Below are 26593 nucleotides of genomic sequence, written 5' to 3' on the forward strand. Positions count from 1 at the left end.
TTAAGGACCTTTTCTTCTTTAGGATGATAAAAAAATTAATGATGTATTGAAGATACTACTAAAGAAACTTTACTTTTGGATTATGGCCTCTGCACTGAAGATCTGTAGGATTTTTAAAAATTAATTTTCAAATCTTTCCATGACCTCTCTGTTCTAAGAAATATCACCTTTGTAATAATTTGTGTGAATACTTTTTAAATCAAAAATTGATTCACAAGACTGTATTACCATAATCACCAATTTTAAGTCTCTTAAATATTTTCTATATTTCTTTTCTTGATCATAAAATGTCAATAATATGGATATGCTCTTAATATAACAAAATATTTAATTATCTCAGTTTCCCATCAACCCATCAGTCATTTATTAATTACATTGGCCATTTCCATTGATTGGCAGGCGGCTCCTCCATGAACATCTCCCATGGTTTCCACTGCATCATTTTTCTTGCCAGACTTAGTTCATTTTCAACCTGAAGAATCACCTCTTTTATTTGAACACCTTGAAGTTGGTCTTCTGATTGTTTAACGTCTGGTTCTGCTTTAACTATAGCCAGCTTCTCATTTGCAATCTGTTCTGTATACTTTCTATATGCTGCTTTTTTAGGTGTTCGCTTAAGAACATCAAGGATCTTTGTGTACAATATTCTTAGCCTCTTACATTTTAGCAGACTGATTTTAGCTGCTTGTCTTGTGTGGACTCTTGCATACAGCCAATCCCACAAGGCCAGTGGTCTTCCTCAGCACACCTGCCATGACCGTGCCGATGAGCCAATTGGATCTTCTTTAATTTCTTTCAACAATATTTTGTAATTTTTAGAGTATACATTTTCTCCAAGAATATAATTATATATATAATGTTTTATATAATTTCTTTAAAAAATAGGAGAAGAAATAAGAAATATGCACTTAAAACTGCCTTTTATAATCATATAGTTATCTTTATCAGTGCTCTTTGTTCTATCACGTGGATTTGAATTTCCATCTGTATTTGCTTGCTTTCAGCCTAGAGGATTTCTTTTAGTATTTCTTGTAAAGTGGGTCTGCTAGCAATGAATTCTCTTAGTTTTTGTTTATGTAGGTATGTCTTTATTTTGCCGTGGTTTTTGAAAGATAGTTTTTCTGTTTTTAATATTTTTGGTTGGCAGGCTTTTCTTTCAGTACTTTGAATATGTCAGCCTGCTGTCTTTTGGCTTCCACTGTTTCTGATAGGAAGTCAGCTGCTAATCTTATTATCATTCCCTTGTATGTGATGAGTTATTTGTCTCTTACTGCTGTCAATGTTTTCTCTTTGTCTTTCAAGCACTTTTACTATTATATGTCTGGGGTGGGTTTCTTTGAGTTTGTAGAGTTTCTTGGATGTGTAATGTTTTTCAACAAATTTGGGAAGTTTTCAATGTGTAATGTTTTTCAACAAATTTGGGAAGTTTTCAATCATTATATCTTCTAATACTTTTTCTGTTCATTTCTTTCTCTTCTCTCCTGGTAATCCTATCTCACTCATATGTTAGTACACTTAAGGGTGTTTCACATTTCCCTAAGGCTATGTTCATTTTTCTTTATCCCTTTTTCTTTCTGTTCTTCAGATTATATAATCTCTATCAATCTATCTTCAAGTTTGATGATTCTTTTGCCAATTCAAATCTACTGTTGAACACCTCTAAGTGAATTTTTCATTTTGGTTATTGTACATTTAATTTTGGAATTTCCATTCAAAATAGTTTCTATCTCTTTATTAATATTCTCTATTTGATGAGAAATTGTCACCATAGCTTCCTTTACTCCCCCACCCCTCACCAGAGGTAGAATTGCTGGATCATATAGTAATTTTATTTTTAATTTTTTGAGAAACTGCCATACTGTTTTCCATTTTATATTTCCACCAACAGTGCACAAGGGTTCCAATTTCTCCATAGTCTCACCAACACTTGTTATTTTCTGGTTTTTTTTTTTTTTTTTTTTTTTTTTTATAGCAGCCATTCTAATGGGTGAGATGGACTATCTTATCTCATTGTAGTTTTGATTGCATTGCCTTAATGATTTAGTAATAAACATTTGTTCATGTGCTTATTATCCATTTGTATAGATTTTTGGAGAAATGTCTATTTAAGTTATTTGCCCTTTTATTAATAGCACTGTTTTTCTTTTGTTGTTGTTGTTTTGGGTTTTAAGAGTTCTCTCTATATTATGGATGTGAATCCCTCATCAGATATATAATTTATAAATATTTTCTCCCATTCTGTGAGTTGCCTTCTTACTCTGTTGACATAGTCTTGTGATGCACAACATTTTAATATTTTCATGAAGTCTAATTTGTTGATTGTTTTCTCTTTTTTTGCCTCTGCCTTTGGAGTCATATCCAAGAAATTATTGCCAAATTCAAATTCATGAAGTTTTTGCCCTGTGACTTCTTCTAAAAGTTTGATAGTTTTTGGTAGGTCTTTTGTCCATTTTGATTTTTTTTTTTTTTTTTTTTTTTGTATTTGGCACTACAAAAGAATCTCTTTTGCATGTGGATATCTAATTTTCCCAGCATGATTTATTGAAAAAAACTGTCCCTTCCTAAATAAATAGTCTAATTTCTCTTGACAAAAATCACTTGATATGAGGGTTTACTTCTGGGCTTTTCATTCTATTCCATTGGTCTATGTGTCTGTCTTTATGCCAGTACCACACTGTTTTGATTACTGTAGCTTTGTAGTAAGTTTTGAAATCAGGAAGTGTGAGTCCTTCAGCTTTGTTATTTTTCAAAGCTGTTTTGACTACTCAAGGTCCCTTGAGATTCCATACGAATCTTAGGATGGATGTTTCTATTTCTGCAAAAACATCACTGGGATTTTGATAGGGGTTGCACTAAATATGTAGATCCTTTAGTTCTTTAAGCATGAATTCCTTTAATTCTTTGAATATAGTTATAGTGGATGCTTGAAATCTTCATTGGCTAAATATGACTTGAGGCCTTTGGCTGGCAGTTTCTCTTGCCTGTGTTCCCCCTTCATGTGTGCATACTTTCTTGTTCCTTTGCATGACTCATAATTTTTTTGTTGAAACTTTATATTTTTGGTAATATATGGTAGCCACTCTAGATATCGATCTTCCACCCCTCTTTGTAGCTTGCTTTTGTTATTTTTTACTTCTTTACTACTGACTTGGCTAGACTATTTAATTTAGTCTATTATCCCACAGCATGAAGCCTCTGTCTTTCCTTAGAGACTGTAGCCTTGCATATGTGCACATTCACCCTGGGATAACAGTGGTTTTAGCAGAGCCATTTGACTGTCGCTTTTCCTGATCTATTTGTAAAAGTATCTACTTCTGCTGGTATCACACCCAGTGTTAGGCTCCACACATTGTCATCTGATTGCTTTATTGTTTTTGATCATGTGCTGGGGAATACATTGCACCACAGTCTGATCCAATTACATTTGGGCAGGAGTATTTTTGAGGCCAGTCTTTGAGGTTTGTTTTGACCTCAGGAGAATTCTCCTTAGCTGTCTTTTTCCATGGTGTTCTGCTGTTGTTGGGTGAAGGGTTTTATAAATATCAATTAAGTTGGATGAAAGTATTGTTCAAGTCTCCTATATTCTTACTAATTTTCTGTTTACTTATTTTTCAACTACTGAGACAGGGATGTTGAAATCTTTGGCTGCAATTACAGATTTGTCTGTTCCTCCTTTCAGTTCTGTCAGGTCTTGCTTTATGTATTTTGAGGCTCTGTCATTAGATATATAAGCTTTTAGGACTGTTACGTTATCCTGACGAATTGACATCTTTGTCATTTTCAACTAACCCTCTTTATCCCTGTTAATATTTTTGCTCTAATATCTACTTTGCTATTAATATAGAGTTGGATCTTTAATTTTTTTTTTTTTTTGAGATGCAGTCTTGCTATGTCGCCAGGCTGGAGTGCAGTGGCGCGATCTCAGCTCACTGCAACCTCCACCCTGGGTTCAAGCGATTCTCCCATCTCAGCCTTCCGAGTAGCTGGGATGACAGGCATGCACCACCATGCCCAGCTAATTTTTGTATTTTTAGTAAAGACGGGGTTTCACCATGTTGGCCAGGATGGTCTCGATTTCCTGACCTCATGATCCGCCCTCCTTGGCCTCCCAAAGTGCTGGGATTACAAGCGTGAGCCACCGTGACTGGCTGGATCTTTAAAAAATTAATCAGACAATCTCTGTCCTTTAATTTAGATGCTTACACAAATTACATTAAAAATGACCAGGGATATAGTTGGATTTAAATATTTCATCTTGCTGTTTGTTTTCTATTGTTCCATCTGTTATTTGTTCCCCTTTTAATCTACCTTTAATTAATATAATACCACCTCACCTATAGTATATAAATGTTGCAACAGTGCACTTTCACTTTGCCTCTTCTGGGTTTTGAGCTATTGTTGTTATATATTGTAATTCCACATCTGTTAAAATTCTATAATACCTTATTACTTTTGCTTCCAATAGTCAACTATGTTATATATTCCTTCCTTTAAAAAATTTATTAGCTTCTTATTGGCCACATCCAAGTTATGTTTTAAAAGGTTTAAAAATTAGAGTAAAAATATTTTATATTTATTCACCTATTTACCATTTCTAGAGCTCTTTATTGCCTGGTATAGATAGGTATTTCCTTCTGATAACATTTTTCTTCCACCTGAAGGACTTCTTTTTAATATTCTTATAGATCTGGTCTGTTGGTAATAAAGTCTTTCAAATTTTGTATGTCTGAAAATATTTTTATTTAACATCGGTTTTGAGAGGTATTTTGCTCAGTATAGAATTCTGACAGCTGAATTTTCCTTTTAGCATTTTGAAGCTACTGCACCACTGTCTTCTGGCTTGCATTGTTTCTGACAATGACTGCCGTCATTCTTATGTTTGTTCTTCTGTATATAACGTGTCTTTTTCTATGATTGCTTTTAAGATGTTCTCTTTACCACTGATTAAAGCAATCGTATTATAATTTGCCTTGGTGTCGCTGTCTTCATGCTCTTCTGCTTGGGCTTTGTTGAGATTCTTGGATCTATGATTTCGTAGGCTTTTTTTTTAAGTTTGGAAAAATTTTGATCATTTTTTTCCCATTTTTTTTTTTCTGTCCATTGCTTCTTTTCCTGAGATTCTAGTTGTACATATATTAGGCTACTTGAAGTCCCAAAGCTCACTGATACTTTATTTATTTATATATATTTTTATTTTATTTGGTTAATGTATATTGCTATGGTATCAAGTTTACTAATATTTTCTGCTGCAGGTTCTAGTCTGCTATTAATGTCATCTAATACATTTGAAATTTGTTTTAAATTTTGAAATAATTTTAGATTGGCAGAAGAGTTCTAAAGATAGGATGTAGATTTCCTGTATAACTTTCAACCAGCTTCTCCTAATGTGAACATCTTATATAGCCATGAAATGTTTATCAAAACTCAGAAATTAGCAGTGGCACAACTAAACATAATTGGCACTATTAATTAAACTATAGGCTTATTCAAATTTTCCCAGTTTTCCCACAAACATCCTTTTTCTGTTCCTGGATCCAATCCAGGATATCATATTCATTCATCCATTTGATTTTTTTAATTTCAAAAATCGTATATTTTTATTTTTAAAAGTTTTGAGTCTTTTAAAATCCTCTGTGTCTTTCTTTAATATATGAGGCTTGCTTTTAACAATATACCATGTCTTGTGTATATATATACATACACACTTTCTCTCTCTATATATATATATATTTATACACATACACACACACACACTATATATATATATATATATATATATATATATATATATATATAGAGAGAGAGAGAGAGAGAGAGAGAGAGAGAGAGAGAGAGAGATGGAATTTCCCTCTTGCTACCCAGGCTGGAGTGCAGTGGTGTGATCTCGGCTCACTGCAACCTCTGGCTCCCAGGTTCAAGCAATTCTCCTCAGCCTCCCAAGTAGCTGGAACCACAGGCATGCACCGCCACACCTGGTTAATTTTTGTATTTTTAGTAGAGACGGGGTTTCACCATGCTGGTCAGGCTGGTCTCAAACTCTTGACCTCAGGTGATCCACCTGCCTCGGCCTCCCAAAGTGCTGGGATTATAGGGGTGGGTCACTGCACCTGACCGTAGATATTTTTATGTAATTGTTTCTTTGAAAGTTATATGTAGGGCCAGGTGTGGTGGCTCATGCCTGTAATCCCAGCACTTTGGGAGGCCGAGGTGGGCGGATCATGAGATCAGGAGATCGAGACCATCCTGGCTAGCACGGTGAAACCCTGTCTCTACTGAAAAATAGAAAAAATTAGCCGAGCGTGGTAGTGGGCACCTGTGGTCCCAGCTACTTGGGAGGCTGAGGCAGGAGAATGGTGTGAACCTGGGAGGCAGAGCTTGCAGTGAGCTGAGATTGTGCCACTGCACTCCAGCCTGGGCGACAGAGCGAGACTCCGTCTCAAAAACAAGCAACAGAAAAAAGTTACATGTAATATTCTATTGTGTGAATATATTATAGCTTATTTGAGTATTTCCTGTTGTTAGACATTTAGGTTATATCTAATGTTTCCTTTGGCCATGCAAACAATGCTGCAAATCATATCATTTTACATGACTCTTTGGCACATGTACAAATACTTCTCTAGGATAGATATTTTGACAGCAAGTTATTGGATTGAAGGTATGTTTATTAAAATTGTTGAAAGATGCCCTAAATTGCCCTCAGAAATGCTGTCTTAATTTAAATCTCCACCAAGAATACAACAGTACCCATTTCTCCATATCCTGACTGATACTGGGTGTTATCAGTCTTTTATTTTTTATTTTAAAATTTAAATTAAATTAAATCAAATTTTTAAGGAGACAGAATTTTGCCTTTTTGCCCAGGCTGTAGCACAGTGGTGCAATCATAGCTCACTGTAACCTTGAACTCTTGGGCGCAAGTGATCCGCTCGTCTCAGTTCCCGAGTAAGTAGGATAAGTAGGACTACAGGAGCTTGCCAGTGCACCCTGATGATTATTTTAATTTTTTTGTAGAGATGGAGTCTTGTTATTTGCCTAGGCTGGTCTTGAACGCCTGGTCTCAAGTGATTTTCCTCCCCTCAGCCTCCCAAAGTGCTGGGATTACACGTTTGAGCCACCTTACCCGGCCTCAGTCTTTTACATTTTGTATTACAATGGGTGAAAAAGGATATCTTGCTGTTTTATTTTACATTTCCCTGATCACTAAAAATGTTAAGAATAATTCTATTTGTCATTTTTTGCTATTAACATTTTTCTTCTGTTGATTATCTCTTCATATTTTATGCTCATTTTTCTAATTTTGAAAATATTGATTTCTAGAAGTTCTTTATATATTCTCTATAGTGTTTCTTTGTGTATTACATATGTGGCAAACATTTTATTTCAGTTACCTTTTTTATTTGTGTATGATATCTTTTGTTATATAGAAGTTTAATTATTTGGGGTAGCAAATTTCTTTTTCATTTTTGTCTCTTGTGTAATATCCCCAAGGTTTTAAGTACAGTCTCCTTTTTGTATTTTCTTCTAATGATTTAAAAGTTTTACTTTTCAATTTAACTTTTATTTTATCTTGAATTTACTTATTGAGTCACTGAGGTAGGATAAGTAAGCTTATTTACTTGCCACAATAAAATTTATTATGAAGGTCATTCTTTTCTCATTGATTTAAAAAATGCCACCTTTCTCATATATGAATTTCTTACAAATTTATTAGTCTCTTTCTGGACCCAGTGTTATGTTCTAAAGAAATTTTATTGTCTCTTTCTGTCCTCATGTCACACTGTTTTAATTACTATAGCTTTATAGTGATTTATAGCTTTATATTGATATCTGCTAGGCCAAATCCTCTCTTACCAGCCTTTTTGAATCATTTCTTGGCTGTTCTTGCACATTTTCTTTTTCAGATAAATTTTGCAATCAGCTTGTCACATTTCATAAAGATTCTCCTGGGATTTTGCTTTTAATTTATTGGCTAATTTGGGACAGAATTGACATCACTACAAAATCAAGTTTTCTCATCCAAGAACATTGTCTTTTGTCTTTCCATCAATTCAGGTCTTTTATTTTGTCCTGACCACATGGCTCCTCTCCTTTCAATATGTTAATAAAGTGATTTATATTAACGTGTTTTTTTTTTTTCCCTAATGTTGAATTATCTTTTTATTTCTGGGATAAACCCTTCTTCTTTCCTATGTTTTATTCTTGTCACGCATGGATGCTGGATTGATTTCAGGTGAACTGATCAGCTTCTGGGCTCCCCCTGGTGGCCATCAGGCTCTTCTCTGTGATCTTTGGGGATGGGGTTTGGAATAGCTGTGAAATCCTGGGCTCCAGGGCTCAGGCCCAGGGAGTTCCCTATGGCAGCAGGATCACAGATCTAGGAATCTGGTAGACATAAAATCTGTGTGCCCGAGTTATGTAACCATCTGTTTTGCCTCTGTGGGTTCTGTTAGTTTCTGTTTGCTAGGAGACCCTGAGGAAAGAGACCATATGTATGTTAAAAGAATCTACTCTCTCAGAATCCAGCAGTCCATTCACTGACTTGTCCCTTTCTCTAAGCTTTATAATTATCTTTATGTCATTTTCAATGAGGGGAAACCCTCAAATGTCGTTTCACTTTTATGAATTTGGATGGCTTTTCATATCAGTAAACTTATAAATCAGAAACTTATGTCCCAAATTTGGTCCAGAAAGTAAGATCTTGCGTCTCTGGTATTTTGATAGGGATTGCATTTAATATGTAGGTCGCTTTGGTAGTATGGTCATTTTTGCAATATTAATTCTTTCCATCCATGAACATGAGGTTTTTTTTCTATTTTTTGTGTGTCCTCTTCAATTTCTTTCATCAATGGTTAATAGTTTTCCTTGCAGAGATCTTTCATCTTCTTGGCTAAATTTATTCCTAGGTATTTTAGAAAATAAATTCTTAACAGTGCTGAAAAGCAAGAGAAAGTGCTACCAGCCAACAAGAAATGTTCAGGAATTCCTGAAAAATGGTAAGCAGATGAGATTGAAATGTTGGAAGAAACCACAGCCAAACAGAGTAAGGAAGGGATTACTGCAATAAGGGGAGTGGTTCTGGAGGCGTTCTTAGTTCAGAGGCAACAGTTACAAGGAAAAGAAGGAGGGACCTGGGGCAACCGTCATGATGGCTGGTTAGGGACTCTAATTTGCAGCAAGTGGGCAGGTTGAAGCAGTGAGCATGACAGATATTTGCCCTTAAGCGGAGTCAGTCATTGCCAATGCTTGAACTTGAAACTCAGAGAAATCTCTGAAGGGATGAGGGGCACAAACAATATCCTCCCATTTATAATTTCTGAAGATAGTCAATGAAAACCACATCCACAGACAGGCCAATATGGAACGTTAAATAAAAAGATAAACCTGACAATAAGAATAAGCACACGCCGAAGGAAAACTAACATCATAAAAGTGAGAAACCAAATCCAACAAAGAGAAACTAACGTTGAAGAAAACCATGAATAAAGTAAACAAGACTTTGAAAGAAGTGTGATTTATACCACTGGAAGGACAAGAAAGGATTTTTCATCCATGGAACAATAAGTTCATATGAAAACAAAAACCAATTAGAGATTCTGTTGATTGTTGAAATAAAGGCAAAAACAAACAAAAAACCTCAGTGAATTAGTTCCTCTAATGATAATACACTCCTCAAATGTGTTCACTTGAGGAGTAGATTATCAAGCCAGAAGGTCAAGTTGACCAATACTCCCAAATGTGATATAAAAAGGGAAATATATGGAAAGAAATGTTAGATAATGTGAAAGATATATTCATCATTTCAAATCCAGATAATAGAAATTCCAAGCGGATAGAATGGAAAGAATAGGGCCTGGCCCTTGAGTTCTTTGTTTAAAGTGGGCGATTTGTCTATCATTGCAGCAATATTGTACCGTCTTGATTACAAGAGCTTTAGGATAATTCTTGTTATCTGGTAAGGCAAATATCCCTGCTTTCGTATTCTCTTTACAAGAATGCTTTGATGATTGCTTACAAATTTTAAAATTAGCTTGACAAATTCTAAAAAAACTTTTCAGAAATTTGATTGGAATTGATTTGAATCTATAAAGCAATTTTGAGATAACTTATATCTTTTTTATATTGAGTCTTCCAGTCCATAAACATGGTATATTGCTCCTTTTACTTTCATTTTCTTTAAATGTATTTCATTAAATTAAAAAAATTTTCTCATTAAAAGGTTCTGTACATTTGTTATTTTTGGAACAGCTGTTTTTTATATTTTAATGTTATTGTAAATAGGATCAATTTTAGAAATAACATTTTCAGGGTTTATTGTTGTTATACTAGAATGCAATTAATTTTTGTTATTTTTGTTTATTGATTTTAAGACCTGGATTATTGCTCCACTATCACATTAATTGTAGTAATTTATCTATTTTGGATATTCTTGTAGACAAACATCATCTGCAAATAATGACAGGTTTGTTTCTTCTTTTTCAATCCGTATTCCTTTTTACATATTTTATTATGCCTCTGTGCTGGCTAAGATCTTTGAGAATAATGTTGAAAAGAAGTGGTAAGAGCAGCCATCTTTGTCTTGCTTTTTTTTTTTTTTTTTGTGTGTGTGTGACAGAGTCTCTGTCACCCAGGCTGGAGTGCAATGATGTGATCTTGGCTCAATGCAACCTCTGCCTCCCGTGTTCAAGCGATTCTCCTGCCTCTCAGCCTCCTGAGTAGCTGGGAGTACAGGCATGTGCCATCATACACGGCTAATTTTTGTATTTTTGGTAGAGCTGGGTTTCACCATGTTGGCCAGGGTGGTCTCAAACTCTTGACCTCAGGTGATCTGCCTGTCTCAGCCTCCCAAAGTGCTGGGATTACAGTTTTGTCTTGCTCTTGATCTTTAATGCTTTCAAGTATCTTTTATTTATCTATTTATCTGTCTATTTATTTATTTGACACAGGGCCTTGCTCTGTCACCGAGGCTGGAGTGCAGTGGCATGATCATGGTTCATTGTAGCTTTGATTTCCCGGGCTCAAGTGATCCTCCTGTCTCAGCTTCCTGAGTAGCAGCAGGGACTACAGACACACACTATCAAGTCCCGCTAATTAAAAAAAAAATGTTTTTGGTAGAGACAGGATATCATCATGTTGTCCAGGCTGGTCTTGAACTCCTGGGTTCAAGGGATGCTTCCATCTCAGCCTCCCAAAGTGCTGGGATTACAGGCATGAGCCAGCATGCCCAGCTGCAAATATCAGTGATGTTTGATTTAGATATTCTTTATCAGGTTAAGACAGTTTCTTTCAATTCCTAATTTGCTAAGCATTTTTTACAAATGTAATTTAATTGTTAAGTTAAAATTTATTTTTAATAGTCTGTTCATTTTTGCGACGCAATATTCAAAAGGCAGAAAAGGATATGTAGACAAACTCTCCCTTCCACTCAGGTCACCTCATAACCTAGTTCTCCGCTCTGGACACTGTAACGACAGTCATCACACTCACACGCACACACACACGCGCACACACACACACATTCTCCCTTTATTTTTCACCCAAATGAAGACATAATATATTACTGTTCTTCATTTTATTTTTTTCTCTAAGAGTTTTAAAATCATAAATGAATGTTAAATTTTGTCCACTAGTTTTCACATCTATTGGGATGATAATGTAATCTTTCTTCTTTGTTTTTTTTAATATGATGAATTATGTTAATTGATTTTCTAACACCTTTGTATTACCGGAAGAAATCTGTCTTTGTCATGATTTATAAGGTTTTCCATACACTCCTGGATTTAATTTGTTAATATGTTTTCAGGATTTACATATATATTCATAAAGGCTGTTGTCTCATAATTTTCCTTTTCTATAGGGTCTGGTCAGGTTTTGGTTTCAAGGTTATGCTAGCTTATAATATTTTTCTATACTGGGATAGTTTGTGCAAGTTGGACCTATTTGCAACTAGTGTTCACCTTGTGGGAGGATTTTAACTACTGACAATTTTTTAAATGGTTATAAGTTTTCTGTCATATCACAAATCAGTTTAGGCAAATTATGTATTTTTAGGACTTTTTCTACTTCATCTAGGTTTTCAAGTTAATTTGTTATATTTTCTTTTTTGTTTTTTTTGGGGAGGAAAAACTTTATTGAGATATACCATACAATTCAGCCATGTTAAGTGTATAATTCAGGGCTTGTTGCAGTGGCTCACACCTGTAATCCCAGCGCTTTGGGAGGCTGAGGTGGGCAGATCACCTGAGATCAGGAGTTCGAGACCAGCCTGGCCAACATGGTGAAACCCTGTCTCTATGAAAAACACAAAAATGGCCGGGCGCGGTGGCTCAAGCCTGTAATCCCAGCACTTTGGGAGGCCGAGACGGGCGGATCACGAGGTCAGGAGATCGAGACCATCCTGGCTAACACCGTGAAACCCCGTCTCTACTAAAAATACAAAAAACTAGCCGGGCGAGGTGGCGGGCGCCTGTAGTCCCAGCTACTCGTGAGGCTGAGCCAGGAGAATGGCGTAAACCCGGGAGGCGGAGCTTGCAGTGAGCTGAGATCCGGCCACTGCACTCCAGCCCGGGCTACAGAGCAAGACTCCGTCTCAAAAAAAAAAAAAAAAAAAAAAGAAAAACACAAAAATTAGCCAGGTATGGTGGTCTGTAATCCCAGCAATTCAGGAAGCTGAGGTGGGAAAATCGCTTGAACCCGGGAGGCGGAGGTTGCAGTGAGCCAAGATTGCGCCATTGCACTCCAACTTGGGCAACAGAGTGAGTGAGACCCCATCTCAAAAATAAACAAACAAATAAATAAATAAAATAAAATAAAGAGTATAATTCAAAGATTTTTAGTATATTCACAGAGTCGAACTGCCATCACCACAAGCAACTTTAGAACATTTTCATCACCTCAAAAAGAAATTTGGTACCCTGTAGCTATCCTCCTGTGCCCCCATCCTCCAATCCCTAAGCAACCACTAATCTACTTTCTAGCCCTATAAATTTGCTGATTCTTCAAGTTTCATATAAATGTAATCATATAATATATGTTTTTTTGTAACTGATTTTCCACTTAGCATGTTGTTTTTAAGGTTTATCTATGTTCTAGCATGTATCAATACTTCATTCCTTTTATGGCTGAATAATATTTCATTGTACAGCTATACTACATTTTATTTATCTATTCATTAGTTGATAGATATTTGGGTTGTCTCCACTTTTAGCGATTACAAATAGTGCTGCTATAAATATTTGTGTACAAGTTTTTGTGTGAACACAGATTTTCATTTCTCTTGGGTGTATATCTAGGAGTGGAATTGTTGGGTCATGTGGTAACTCTGTTTAACCTTTTGAGGAACTGCCAGGCTGTTTTCCAAAGCAGCTGCACAATTTTACATTCTCACCAGGACAGTATGAGGTTTCTGACTTGTCCACATCCTTGTCAATACTTACTATCACCTGACTTTTTGATTTTAGTCATCCTAATGGGTGTGAAGTGGTATCTCATTGTGGTTTTGATTTGCATCCTGATGTTTAATGACATCGAACATCTTTTCATGTGCTTATTGTTCATTTTTATATCTTCTTTGAAGAAATGTCTATTCAAATCCTTTGCCTGTTTCTAAGTTGGGTTGTTCGTCTTCTTATTAATGAGTTGTAACAGTTACATATTCCACATATAAGTCCCTTATCAGATATATTATTTGCAAATATTTTCTTCCATTCTTTGGATTCTCTTCTCACTTTTTTTTTTCTTTTTTTGTTGGCAGAGTCTCGCTCTGTTGCCCAGGCTGGAGTGCAGTGGCATGATCTTGGCTGACTGCAATCTCCACCTCCCGGGTTCAAGCGATTCTTGTGCCTCAGCCTCCCGAGTAGCTGGGATTACAGGCACATGCCACCTCGCTGGCTAATTTTTGTATTTTTAATAGAGATGGGGGATCACCATGTTGCCCAGGCTGGTCTTGAACTCCTGACCTCAGTTGATCCATCTTCCTCGGCCTCCCGAAATATCCCTCGCTGGGATTACAGATGTGAGCCATCATGCCCGGCCTCTTCTCACTTCTTAATAGTGTATTTGGAGCACAAAACTTTATTTTTAATGAAGTCCAATTTATCTAGTTTTTCTTTTATTGCTTGTGTATTCGGTATCATATTTAAGATTCCATTGCCAAAGTCAAGATCATAAAGATTTGAGCTTATGTTTTATTCCCAGAATTTTATAGTTTTAGCTATTACATTTAGACTTTCATTCTATTTTTGTATTTGGTGTATGGTAAGTGTCCAACTTTATTCTTTGCATTTGGATATCCAGGTGTCCAAGCACCATTTCTTGAAAACACTGTTCTTTTTCCATTAAATGTTCTTGGTATCTGCTTCTAATTTTTTGAAGAGTTTGTGAAACATTCATATTAATGCTTTAAATGTTTGGTAAAATTCACCAGTGAAGTTATGTAGGCCTGTACTTTTCTTTGTAGGGTAGCTTTTAAAAGTAATTTTTAAATTACCCTTTATAGGTCTATTCAGATTTTTAATTTATTCTTGAGTCAGTTTTGGTAATTTCTTCCTTCCTAGAAAGTTGTCCATTTCATCTAAGTTATCTACTTTTTTTTGGTACACAATCGTTATAGTGTTTTTATAATTTTTTTTTTTATATCTGTAAGATTGGTAGTGATGTCTCTCATTTCTGGTTCTAGTAATTTGAGTCTTTTCTCTTTTTTTCTTGGTTAATGTAGCTAAAGATTTGAAATTTAGTTAATTTTAAAAAATATCCAACTTGGCCAGGCACGGTGACTCATACCTGTAACCCCAGCACTTTGGGAGGTTGAAGTGGGTGGATTACCTGAGGTCAGGAGTTCGAGACCAGCCTGGCCAACATGGCGAAACCCCGTCTCTACTAAAAATACAAAAATTAGCTGGGCATGGTGTTGTAGGCCTATAGTCCCAGCTCCTCAGGAGGTTGAGGTGGGAGGATTACTTGAGCCTGGGAGGTGGAGGTTACAGTAACTGAGATTGTGCCACTGCACTCCAGCCTGGGTGACAGAGTAAGACCCTGTCTCAAAAAAAAAAAAAAAAAAAAAAGAAAAAGAAAAAAAGAAAAAGAAAAAAAAATCCAACTTGTGATTTTGTTAATTTTCTCTATTGTTTTTCTATTCTCTATTTCATCAGTTTCTACTCCAGTGTTTATTTCCTTCCTTCCTCTTGCTATATCTTTTCATTTGTTTTAAAATATATGAAGTATCTGTGATATCCTTTTTAAAAAATTTGGCCGGGCGCGGTGGCTCAAGCCTGTAATCCCAGCACTTTGGGAGGCCGAGGTGGGCGGATCACAAGGTCAGGAGATCGAGACCACAGTGAAACCCCGTCTCTACTAAAAATACAAAAAAAAATTAGCCGGGCGCGGTGGCGGGCGCCTGTAGTCCCAGCTACTCAGGAGGCTGAGGCAGGAGAATGGCGTGAACCCAGGAGGCGGAGCTTGCAGTGAGCCGAGATCGCGCCACTGCACTCCAGCCTGGGCAACAGCGTGAGACTCCGTCTCAAAAAAAAAAAAAAAAAAAAAAAAAAAAATTTGATTTGTGCTTTCACTCTTTTTGTTTATTTTCTTTCCTTCTTTATTTTATTTTATTTTCTTCCTTTTGAGACAAGGTCTTGCTCTCTCACCCAGGCTGTAGTGCAGTGGCATGATCACAGTTCACTGCAACCTCAAACTCCTGGGCTCAAATGATCCTCCTGCCCCAGCCTCCCTAGTAGTTGGGACAGCAGGCAGGTGCCATCATGCCTAGCTAATTAAAAAAATTAAAAAAAATTTTTTTTTGTGATGATGGAGTCTCACTGTGTTGCCTAGGCTGGTCTTGAACTCTTGGGCTCAAGTGATTCTCCCACCTCTATCTCCCAAGATGCTGGTATTATCGATGTGAGCCACTGTGCCTGGTTTCTTTTTGTTTCTTAATAAATATTTCCCGAACTTTCTTAATTCTATTAGTCTTTTCAAAGAATCAATTTTTGGTTTTGTTAACTGCTCTTATTTTAATTATTTCCTTTCTTTTATTTTCCTGTATTTATTCTGTTTGTCTTTTTTCAATTTTTAAACTCATTAAATCCCAGACTTTCTTTTTTCTCAATATAAATGATGATTTCATTTAATCTTATGAGCTTGACATATAGTATTTTGTTTCTGTCAGGTTCCAAGTAATTTCTAATTTCTGCTGTTACTTCTTTTAATTATTTCAGAAGTGTTTATTTCTTAATTTCTCAACAAATAATATTTTTGTGTAAACCTTTTACTTTTTAAAATTGATTTTAGCTGAATTTCTAATGTAATTTCCTTGTGGTCAGAGAATGTGGTTTGTATGATACCATCTTTAAAAAGTTTTTTTCTTTCTGTTATTGGTTATAGCAGCAATAGGAAAAAACATTTTTATTCTTGCTTAATGACTTGATTTCTGGTCATTTTTCATAAATATATTCTGTGTGCTTGAAAATAATGTATCTTGTTTGTTGAGGGTAATGTTTGTGTATATGTTCATTTGTTCAAACTTTATAATTAATTTGTTTAAATCTAAATATCTACTGACTTTTTGGTTCTGAATTACTTAAAGATATGTGTTAGAATTTTTTTATTCATTGTGAATTTGTGAAATTCTCCTGATAGTTCTATAAGTGTTTGCTTTACATATTTTGAGACTATGTTTTCGGTGCATATGAGACTAGAATTGGTATAGCTTCCTGGTGAAAATTATCTTTTATATTTACATACAGACTCTCTTTATCTCATTTGGCCTTAAAATTTACTTTGTTTGTTATTAATATAATTATACCAGTTTTCATTAGTATTTGCTCTATATTCCTTTTTTCTTTTTCTTTCTTTCTTTTCTTTCCTTTTTTTTTTTCTTTTGAGACAGAGTCTTGCTCTGTTGCACAGACTAAAGTACAGGGACATGAAGATGGCTCACTGCAGCCTTGACCTTCTGGGTTCAAGCAACCTTCCCACCTCTGCCTCCTGAGTAGCTGGGACTACAGGCATATGCCATTATGCCTGGCTAATTAAAAATTTTTTTTTGCAGAGACAGGGTCTTGGCATGTTGTCCAGGCTGGTCTCAAACTCCTGGCCTCAAGTGATCTTCCTGTCTCAGATTCCCAACGTCCTGGGACGACAGGCATGAGCCACTGCACTCAGCCTACATTATATATCTTTTGTATCCGTTTGCTTTCCACTTTTCTGTAACTAGTCTTGTGTTTTAGACTTTTCTAGTACATAGCACATAGGCTTAGAAATTTTTTTTTTTGGCCAGGTGCAGTGGCTCACGCCTGTAATCCCACCCAGCACATTGGGAGGTCGAGGCAGGCAGATTGCTTGAGCCCAGGAGTTCGAGACCACCCTGGACAATGTGGTGAAACCCTATCTACACATACACACACACACAGACACACACATACACACACACATCCAGGCATGGTGGCACACATCTGTAGTCCCAGCTATTTGGGGGACTGAGGTGGGAGGACTGCTTGAGCCCAGGAGGTCAAGGCTGCAGTGAGCCATGATCGTGCCCCTGCACTTAGCCTGGGTGACACAGCAAGACCCTGTCTCAAGAAAACAAAAATTTAATATGGGTATAAAGAGAGAGAGAAGTGAGGCCCAAGGAGGGTCGTGTCAAGGTTCTAGAGAACAGGAGACTCATGACATTGGGTACTGAGACAAAACATCAACCTCAAAACATCCTACTCCACCTCTCCCTGACTCTAATCCCTCTCCCTTCTCTGGGGACCTCATTCTGCGAGTCCTGACCCTCTCCTCTGGTGACTCTACTGAGAATATAAAGCTCAATCTTCTTTACCTTTACAGTAAAAATCTTTGGCATAATTCTCTCTTTCAGCTGCTGCCTCATCTCTCTCTTCGCCTGCACTGGCAAGTTTCTCCAAAAGTTACTCCTGCCTGTTTTACCACACAGTTGCCCAATCCAGATACGTAGGAATTATGCTTGGCTCTTGCTTCTGTTCTCCTCATCAAATGACTCAGAAAGTCTTTTTAATTCCATCTCAAAAATAGATATGGATTTGAAATCTGTTCCACCTGCTGCTCTCTCTGCCACTGCTGTGACATGGGTATCCATCATCTCTTGCCTGGACCTCTGAACCTCCTCCTGGGAATGGATTTCTGATCCTTTCACAAGCTGACAATGATCCTCTTCTCCTGTCTGAGTCCTCACACCCTTACTTGTTCCCCAACCAAAGCTTTCTGGGATTTCCTGAGGTTTGGGAACTCCAAGTCCTTCAACCTGAGTTACACGGGACACCCACACACTCTCCAACTCCCATAGCTCCAGCTCCTGAGATTAGACCAGAGAAGTGACTCATTTTCATTGGGTACCATCCCCAGAAATGCTCTGCCACCGTGGCACTTTAGGGTCTGATGCTGGAGGCTGGCATGCTGAGCTCTGGGGACAGCCTCCCAGAAGCCCAATTAGTCTGGGTTAATTGAAACTTGCTATTGGCAATCTCCATAATCAGACAGGTTTCCTGCAAGTCAATCCCTTGGGTGTTCCTGACTGTCCCAGGTGTTTTTCTTACCCTTAAGGAGGCATGGAATTGGATTATGTGACTCAGTATCCCAAGAAGTTCCTTGTTCTTGACTCCATAGAAATAATGATATTGCTGGCCAGGTGCGGTGGCTCACGCCTGCTATACTAGTACTTTGGGAGGCCAAGGTGGGTGGATCCCCTGAGGTCAGGAGATCAAGACCAGCCTGGTCAACCATAGTGAAACCCCATCCCTACTAAAAATACAAAAAAAGTCAGCCAGGTGTGGTGGCAGGTGCCTGTAATCCCAGCTACTTGGGAGGCTGAGGCAGGAGAATCGCTTGAACCCAGGAGGCGGAGGTTGCAGTGAGCCGAGATCGCACCACTGCACTCCAGCCTGGAGGACAGAGCGAGACTCCATCTCAAAATAATAATAATAATAATAATAATAATAATAAAATAAAATAATAAATAAATAAATAAAAAGAAATAATAATATTGCCCCAATGTGGGATGGAGAACAGACCTCAGAGTCCTCAACCAGAGGAAAGAAAGGGGAGTGTTACTTTCCCTCTACTTTTGGGTTTCTCAGCAGATGCACTACTGATGTTTTGGGCAGGACAAGTCTTCCTCCAACGGGACCATCACACTCATTGTAGGATATTTGTCATGCTTGGATCCTGCACACTAAATACTTACCCAGTCATCCCAATAACGCCAGATGCCCCCACATATTTCCAAATATTCTCTAGGAAGGTAGTTATGCCCCAAGCCTAATCCAAACACACCTAGTGGACATCCACAAGCAAGAAAGTCACTGAGATTACAGTGTGCTGAAGTCATCTGATGATTTTTAGGCTTGTTTTGTCCACAGGACCTAGACCTTCTGCTCTCTGAGATCAGTGTCTACATTTGATTCATCTAGGTGTGAGGTGTGCCACTGTTCAGTAGAAATACAATGCAAGCAACAGAATTTAAAATTTTCTAGTAGCCACACTAGAAAAGTGAAACGAAACAGGTGAAATGAATTTCAATAACATTTTATTTCACTAAATATATCAAAAATACGATTATTTTAACATGTAGACAAGATTTAAAAGTTACTAATGACGTGTTTTACATTCTTTTGTGTACTAAGTCTTTGAAACCTGGAGTGTATATTATACTTACAGAAATCTTTTTTTTTATTATTATACTTTAAGTTCTAGGACACATGTGCACAACGTGCAGGTTTGTTACATATGTATACATGTGCCATGTTGGTGTGCTACACTCATTAACTTGTCATTTACTTTAGGTATATCTCCTAATGCTATCCCTCCCCCCTCCCCCCACCCCACAACAGGCCCTGGTGTGTGATGTTTCCCTTCCTGTGTCCAAGTGTTCTCATTGTTCAATTCCCACCTATGAGTGAGAACATACAGTGTTTGGTTTTTTGTCCTTGCGATAGTTTGCTGAGAAGGATGGTTTCCAGCTTCATCCATGTCCCTACAAAGGACATGAACTCATCATTTTTTATGGCTGCATAATATTCCATGGTGCATATGTGCCACTTTTTCTTAATCCAGTCTATCATTGTTGGCATTTCAGGGATCTAGAACTAGAAATACCATTTAACCCAGCCATCCCATTGCTGGGTACATACCCAAAGAATTATAAATCATGCTGCTGTAAAGACACATGCACACGTATGTTTATTGCAGCACTATTCACAACAGCAAAGACTTGGAACTTACAGAAATCTTAACTCAGACTAGCCACATTTCAAGTGACCAATAGCCATGTGGCTAGTGGGTACCATATTGGACAGCACTAGAAAGCTCTGTTCACTTACTTTCTCCCACAACTATTGTCTACTTTTTTCTCCCAATATTTTTTGTGTGTTTTCTTCATATTTCAAACATATAGAAAGGTTGAAACATAGGGAAAAGTTCAAACATATTTCAAACACACAGAAAGGTTGAAAGAATTGTACAGTTGAATAGCCGTATACTTAACACTAGTCTCTACAATTGCTAACTGCTTGCTACATTTATCACATATCAATTTGTCTATCCAACCATCTCCCCATAACATTTTTTTATTATTGTCTACTTTTTAGAAGTGTTTCTTTTTACGTGTGTGTAGGATAGGTTGAAAACCCACTCAGGAAATTATTATCTCTTTGAACATTGTTCTACAAAAGTTTAATCAGGAGATTTTTCAAATTTCAGGACAAAAGAACTTGAAAGCTTCTCTCCTTTTCCTCTTTATTATCCTCTTATGCCTGTGTTTTGATTTTCTCTCCTGTGGATTCTCAGAGACATGACTTTTTTTTCCCATCAGAGAGCAAGCTTTCTGAGTGAAGCATCATGTTCAGTTACATCTCTCAGTCTAGCACAATGTTGTTCTGGGTTAGAGGCAGGCTTTGGGGTCAGGCAGGTCTGCACTTGATTCTGGCTCTGTCGTTTACTACTGCGTGACCCAGAGTGGGTGCTTTATTTATTTATTTGTTTACTTTTGGAGACAGAATCTCACTGTATCCTCCAAGCTGGAGTGCAGTGTCGCGATCTTGGTTCACTGCAACCTCTGCCTCCCAGGTTCAAGCGATTCTCCTGCCTCCGCCTCCCAAGTAGTTGGGATTACAGGTGCCGGACACCACACCCGGCTATTCTTTTGTATTTTTCGTAGATAATGGAGTTTCGCCATGTTGGTCAGGCTGGTCTCGAATTCCTGACGTTACGTGATCCACCCACCTTGGCCTCCCAAAGTGCTGGGATTACAGGTGTGAGCCCCCGTGCCCGGCAACAGTGAGAGCTTTAACTCTCTAAGCCTCCTATGTAATGTCAGGACAATACGTTTGTTGTGAGATTTAAATGAGATACATTTGAAAGTGTAATTATTCTAGCAATTATTAAAATAGGGAGGAAAAGGAAAAGAGATTATTGCTTATAAATGACTTCTTTTGTGCTTTCTTTGTGAACACTTAGGTCCCAGAATTTACGCAGTGTGTTGTAATAATTTACATTTCTGTCTCCAGTCCTAGGTAAAAAGCTCTTGGAAGGCATGGATTGTCTTTTTTCTACCCAGCCTCAGCACCAGGCACAGAGTCTAGTTCAACAGATGTTAGTCACATCAATGAATATAATTCTAAGTGTCACAATTATCTTTAGATAATGATTTCAGAAAATTACAGAGACTTGAAAATCCAGAGAGCAATAAACCTTAGACTGCACAGATTCAATCTCTCTCCAGTTCTTCCTTCTTTGTGCATGAGGGCAAACTTAGGCTCAAGAAAGTTCACTGCATTTACTGTATGTACATGTCTCAAAGCCCATGGACACGCTGTCCAGGGAGGGTGGGAGAAGCAGTCCCCTCGCATTAATCAGCTCCCACACATCCCCAAGGAAAGCGAATCTAGGACACCTCTTCCACTTGTTGGCATCTTTTTTTTTTTCTTTTTTTTCGAGACAGAGTCTCTCCCTGTCACCCAGGCTGGAGTGCAGTGGCGCAATCTCGGCTCACGGCAACCTCTGCCTCCCGAGTTCAAGCAATTCTCCTGCCTCAGGCTCCCGAGTAGCTGAGACCACAGACACACGCCGCCACGCCTGGCTAATTTTTCGGTATTTTAGTAGAGACGGGGTTTCACCGTGTTGCCCAGGCTGGTTGCAAACTCTTGAGCTCAGGCAATCCGCCCCCGTCGGCCTCCCAAAGTCCTGGAATTACAGGCATGAGCCACCGCGCCCGGTCGGCATCTTTAAAATGACACCAATGAAGCTTATTATTCTGGGGTCTAGCTGCTCTCTTTGCTGGTGAATGGGGTGGATCACTTGGCTGGGATGCAGACCTGTTCTACTTGGTGGGCGTGCTTTCTGAATATTTTTCTAAAGGTGCTATAACTTTTGTTGCTTTCATTATTATACAAGTAAAATGTTTATTGTTGCAAGTTTTAGAAATGTAGAAATGCCAAATAAAAAGCAGTCACCTGCAAACTCACTGCTCAGAGGAAGCCCTGTTAAGATTGCATCATGTAGCTCTTCAGACTTCTGTCTGTGTGTGTTTATATGTGTAACACAAACATTGCCAGCACTAACCGCCCTGCATGTACAAATGAGGTCACATTTTCATGAATACCTAGATTTTGTAGACCATACTCCCCATCCAAATAACATCAGTGCCTCAGTGTATTCACCTGTAGCCCTGTCTTCCTGTAGCCTTCTCCATTTATTTTTGAAGCTCCCTAGTAGCTGCCACACACATTTTGTACTTCATGCCTCTCTTCTCTCTCCTTCCCATCATCCCTTGGGGCCAGAAGGAACCAGGCTTCTCCCAGGCCTGGATATCATGGCCTCCGTCTACCCTAGAGCTTCAAACTTCAGCTACATGGCTGTCGCATGTGGAATAGGGGAGCTTTCTACATTATGGGAGATCTGCATGGGCTGGGTCCTTATTTGGTTCTTGATTCAGTATGTTGAAAAGGAGAGAAAAAAGAATTTGGAAAATCCTCTTAGGAAACTGGCTTGACTTGCAGGGCAAAGGCCAATTTTGAAGGTCAAAGATTGCATGCATATTAAACTCCTTCTCCTTACATTCTTTTTGTAATAATTCAACTCTCTCTCCAGGCGAATGCTCTGCAACAACTAGGAAGAAACTTACATATTTGGAAAAGTAACTTTAAAAAGCAGGTTATCAGTCTAGGCAACATAGCGAGACCACCTCTCTACAAAGAATAAAAAAATTAGCCAGACGTGGTGGCACACAACTGGAGTTCCAACTACTTGGGAGGCTGAGGCAGGAGGATTGTTTGTGCTCAGGAGGTCGAGGCTGCAGTGAGCTCTGATCATGCCACTGCACTCTAGCCTGGGCAACAGAGCAAGATTCTATCTCAAAAAAAGTATATTAATACTTTTCAAAAATATTACCTCTATAGCATATAAGAATTTATTTAACAGATGCTTGTGGCAGGTTGTTTGCAAGTCTCACAGGAGCCATATCCACTGAAGTGTAGCCTGGACTATAATACGGGCTCCTCCCTTTCAGACACACAGTGTGGCGCTTCAGTTAGGTCTTCTTTCATAGCTGCCAGTGAAGAGCTGCTTTTTCTTTTGTTCATGTTGGTCTTCCACATCTCTTGTTAAATTTATTCTTGTTTGTTTTTAGAAGTTTTATATTTTTTGTTTTAAATATCAGTAATGCCTTCATTCTGTTTTTGAATTAGTTATTACTGTTATGTAGGAAAATCACTGATTTTGTATTTTTTTAATTTTAGAATCTAAATTTATTATTATTATTATTTAGAGATGGGGTTTCATCATGTTGGCCAGGGTGGTCTTGAACTCCTGGCGTCAAGTGATCTGCCCACTTCAGCCTCCCAAAGTGCTGAGATTGTGGGCATAAGCCACTGCTCTTGGTAAAAATTTTAAATTAAGTTTTATTTAAAAATTTGAATGTTTAAATTAACTCTTATTAGTGTTAATAGTTCTCCAGCATATTATTTCAAGTTTTCTAGATACATAATCAGATCATCTCCAATATTTCTACCTTTTATTATATGTTGTTATTGTATTAAGCTAACTAAAAATGGTGGAAGTAAGCATTCTAGCTTGTTCCTGGTTTCATTGGGAATCTCAAAGTGCTGGGATTACAGGCCTATTTTTTTTTTACCATTAATCATGATGTTGACTACTGGTTTGAGATATTTTCCTTTTAATAATGTTAAGAGAGTATCCTCCTAATAGTACACTTTTTTTTTTTTGTTTTACTCATTTGCAACACAGGAGTACCTTGGAGATACTGCAGGTTCAGTTCCAAATCACTGCAATAAAGTGAGTCACATCAATTTTTTGGTTTCCTAGTGCATAAAAAATTATGCTTACACTATCCTGTAGTCTGTTATGTGTGCAATAGCATTATGTCTAAAAAGTACATATCTTAATTTAAAAATACGTTATTGGCTGGGTGCAGTCGCTCACACCTGTAATCCCAGCACTTTGGGAGGCTGAGGCGGGTGGATCATGAGGTCAGGAGTTCGAGACCAGCCTGGCCAACATAGCGGAACCCCGTCTCTACTAAAAATACAACAACAACAAAAAATTAGCCGGGTGTGGTGGCATGCACCTGTAGTCCCAGCTACTCCAGAGGCTGAGGCAGGAGAATCATTTGAACCCCGGAGGCAGAGGTTGCAGTGAGCCGAGACCACACCATTGCACTCTGGCCTGGGCAACAGAGTGAGACTCCATCTCAAAAAAACAAACAAACAAAAACCTTATTGCTAAAAAATGCTAATGATCACCTGAGTCTTCAGTGATTTGTAATATTTTCACTGGTAGAGGGCTTTGCCTTCACGTGGATGGCTGCTGACTGACCAAGGTGGTGATTGCTGAAGGTTGAGGTGGCTGTGGCAATTTTTAAAAATAAGTTGTTAATAAATTTTGCCATGTCGATTGAGCCTTCCTTTCACAAAAGATTACTTTGCCCAGATTCATCAAAGGAATCACTCTGTATGGCAGCTATAGCCTTACAAAATGCATTTCTTAAATAAGATAACTTGAAAATTGAAATTACTCCTTGATTCATAAACTGCATTATGGAAGTTGTGTTAGCAGGCATGGAAACAACATTTATCTCCTTATACATCTCCATCAGAGCTCTTGAATGACCAGGTGCATTGTCAATGAGCAGTAATATTTGGAAAAGAATCTTCTTTTCTGAGTAGTAGGTGTCAACAGTGGGCTTAACATATGCAGTAAACCATGCTGTAAACAGATGTGCTGTCATCTGGGCTTTGTTTTTTCTTTTATAGAGCACAGGCATCTATAAATCAATAGAGTGGATTTAGCATAATTCTTAAGGGCCCTAGGATTTTGGGAATGGTAAGTGAGCACTGGCTTCAACATAAAGTCATCAGCTGCAATAACCCCTAACAAGAGAGTCAGCCTGTCCTTTGAAGCTCTGAAGCCGGACATTGACTTCTCTCTAGCTGTGAAAGTCCTAGATACCATCTTATTCCAATAGAAGACTGCTTCATCTACATTAAAAATCAGTTATTTAGTGTAGCCACCTTCATCGAGTATTTTAGGTAGACCTTCTAGATAACTTGCTGTAGCTTCAACATCACAAAAGTACAAGTGCTGCCTCACCTTGTACTTTTATGTTATCAAGATGGCTTCTTTCCTTAAGCCTCTGCTAGCATCGAACTTTTCTTCTGCGGCGTCCTCACCTCTCTCAGCCTCCATAGAAATAAAGAGCGTTAGGGTATTGCTCTGGATTAGGCTTTGGTTTCAGGGAATGTTGTGGCTGGTTATCCTTTTATCCAGACCACTCAAACTTTCTCCATACCGGCAATAAGGTTGTTTCGCCTTCTTATCACTCATGTATTCACTGGAGTAGGACTTTTAGTTTCCTTCAGGAACTTTGTCTTTGCAATCACAAGTTGGCTAACTGCTTGGCGCAAGAGGCTTTGCTTTCAGCCTGTGTTGGCATTCAACATGCCTTCCTCACTAAGGTTAATAATTTCTAGTTTTTGATTTGAAGTGAGAGACGTGACTTTTCCTTTCATTGAGCATTTAGAGGCCATTATAGGATTATTTATTGGCTTTATTTTGATATTGTTGTGTCTTAGGGAATAGGAAAACCCTAGGAGAGGAAGAGAGATGGAGGAAGGGCTAGTCAGTGAAGCAGCCAGAATACACACAACATTTATTGAATAATATTATATGGATACAGTTCATGGTGCCCCAAAACAATTACAATAGTAATATCAAAGATCACTGACCACGGGCTACCATAACAGATATAACAATGATGAAAACATTTGAAATATGGTGAGAATTACTAAAATGTGTGACAAAGGGACATGAAGTGAGCACATGCTGTTGGAAAATAGTGTCGAAAGTCTTGCTCGAAGTGGGTTGCCACAAACCTTCAATTTGTTTTTGTTTATTTTTGAGACAGAGTCTCCCTCTGTCACCCAGGTTGGAGTGCAGTGGTGCAATCTCAGCTCACTGCAATCTCTGCCTCCCGGGTTCAAGCAATTATTGTGCCTCAGCTTCCTGAGTAGTTGGGATTACAGGTGCAAGCCACCATGCCTGGCTAATTTTTGTATTTTTAGTAGAG

General features: G+C 37.9%; 1 protein-coding gene and 1 pseudogene across 1 annotated transcript in view; one reads left to right on the plus strand and one right to left on the minus strand.

The window, feature by feature from the left end:
- The window catches only part of LOC112427406 (small regulatory polypeptide of amino acid response), a 47126-nt gene that overhangs the window by 8775 nt on the left and 11758 nt on the right, over window positions 1–26593 (plus strand). The gene's annotated exons all lie outside the window — the stretch shown is intronic.
- On the minus strand, window positions 371–25851 carry LOC139358051 (NADH dehydrogenase [ubiquinone] 1 alpha subcomplex subunit 5 pseudogene; annotated as a pseudogene).

The sequence above is a fragment of the Macaca nemestrina genome, chromosome 14, assembly GCF_043159975.1.
Source record: "Macaca nemestrina isolate mMacNem1 chromosome 14, mMacNem.hap1, whole genome shotgun sequence".
In the NCBI taxonomy this organism is placed as follows: Eukaryota; Metazoa; Chordata; class Mammalia; order Primates; family Cercopithecidae; genus Macaca; species Macaca nemestrina.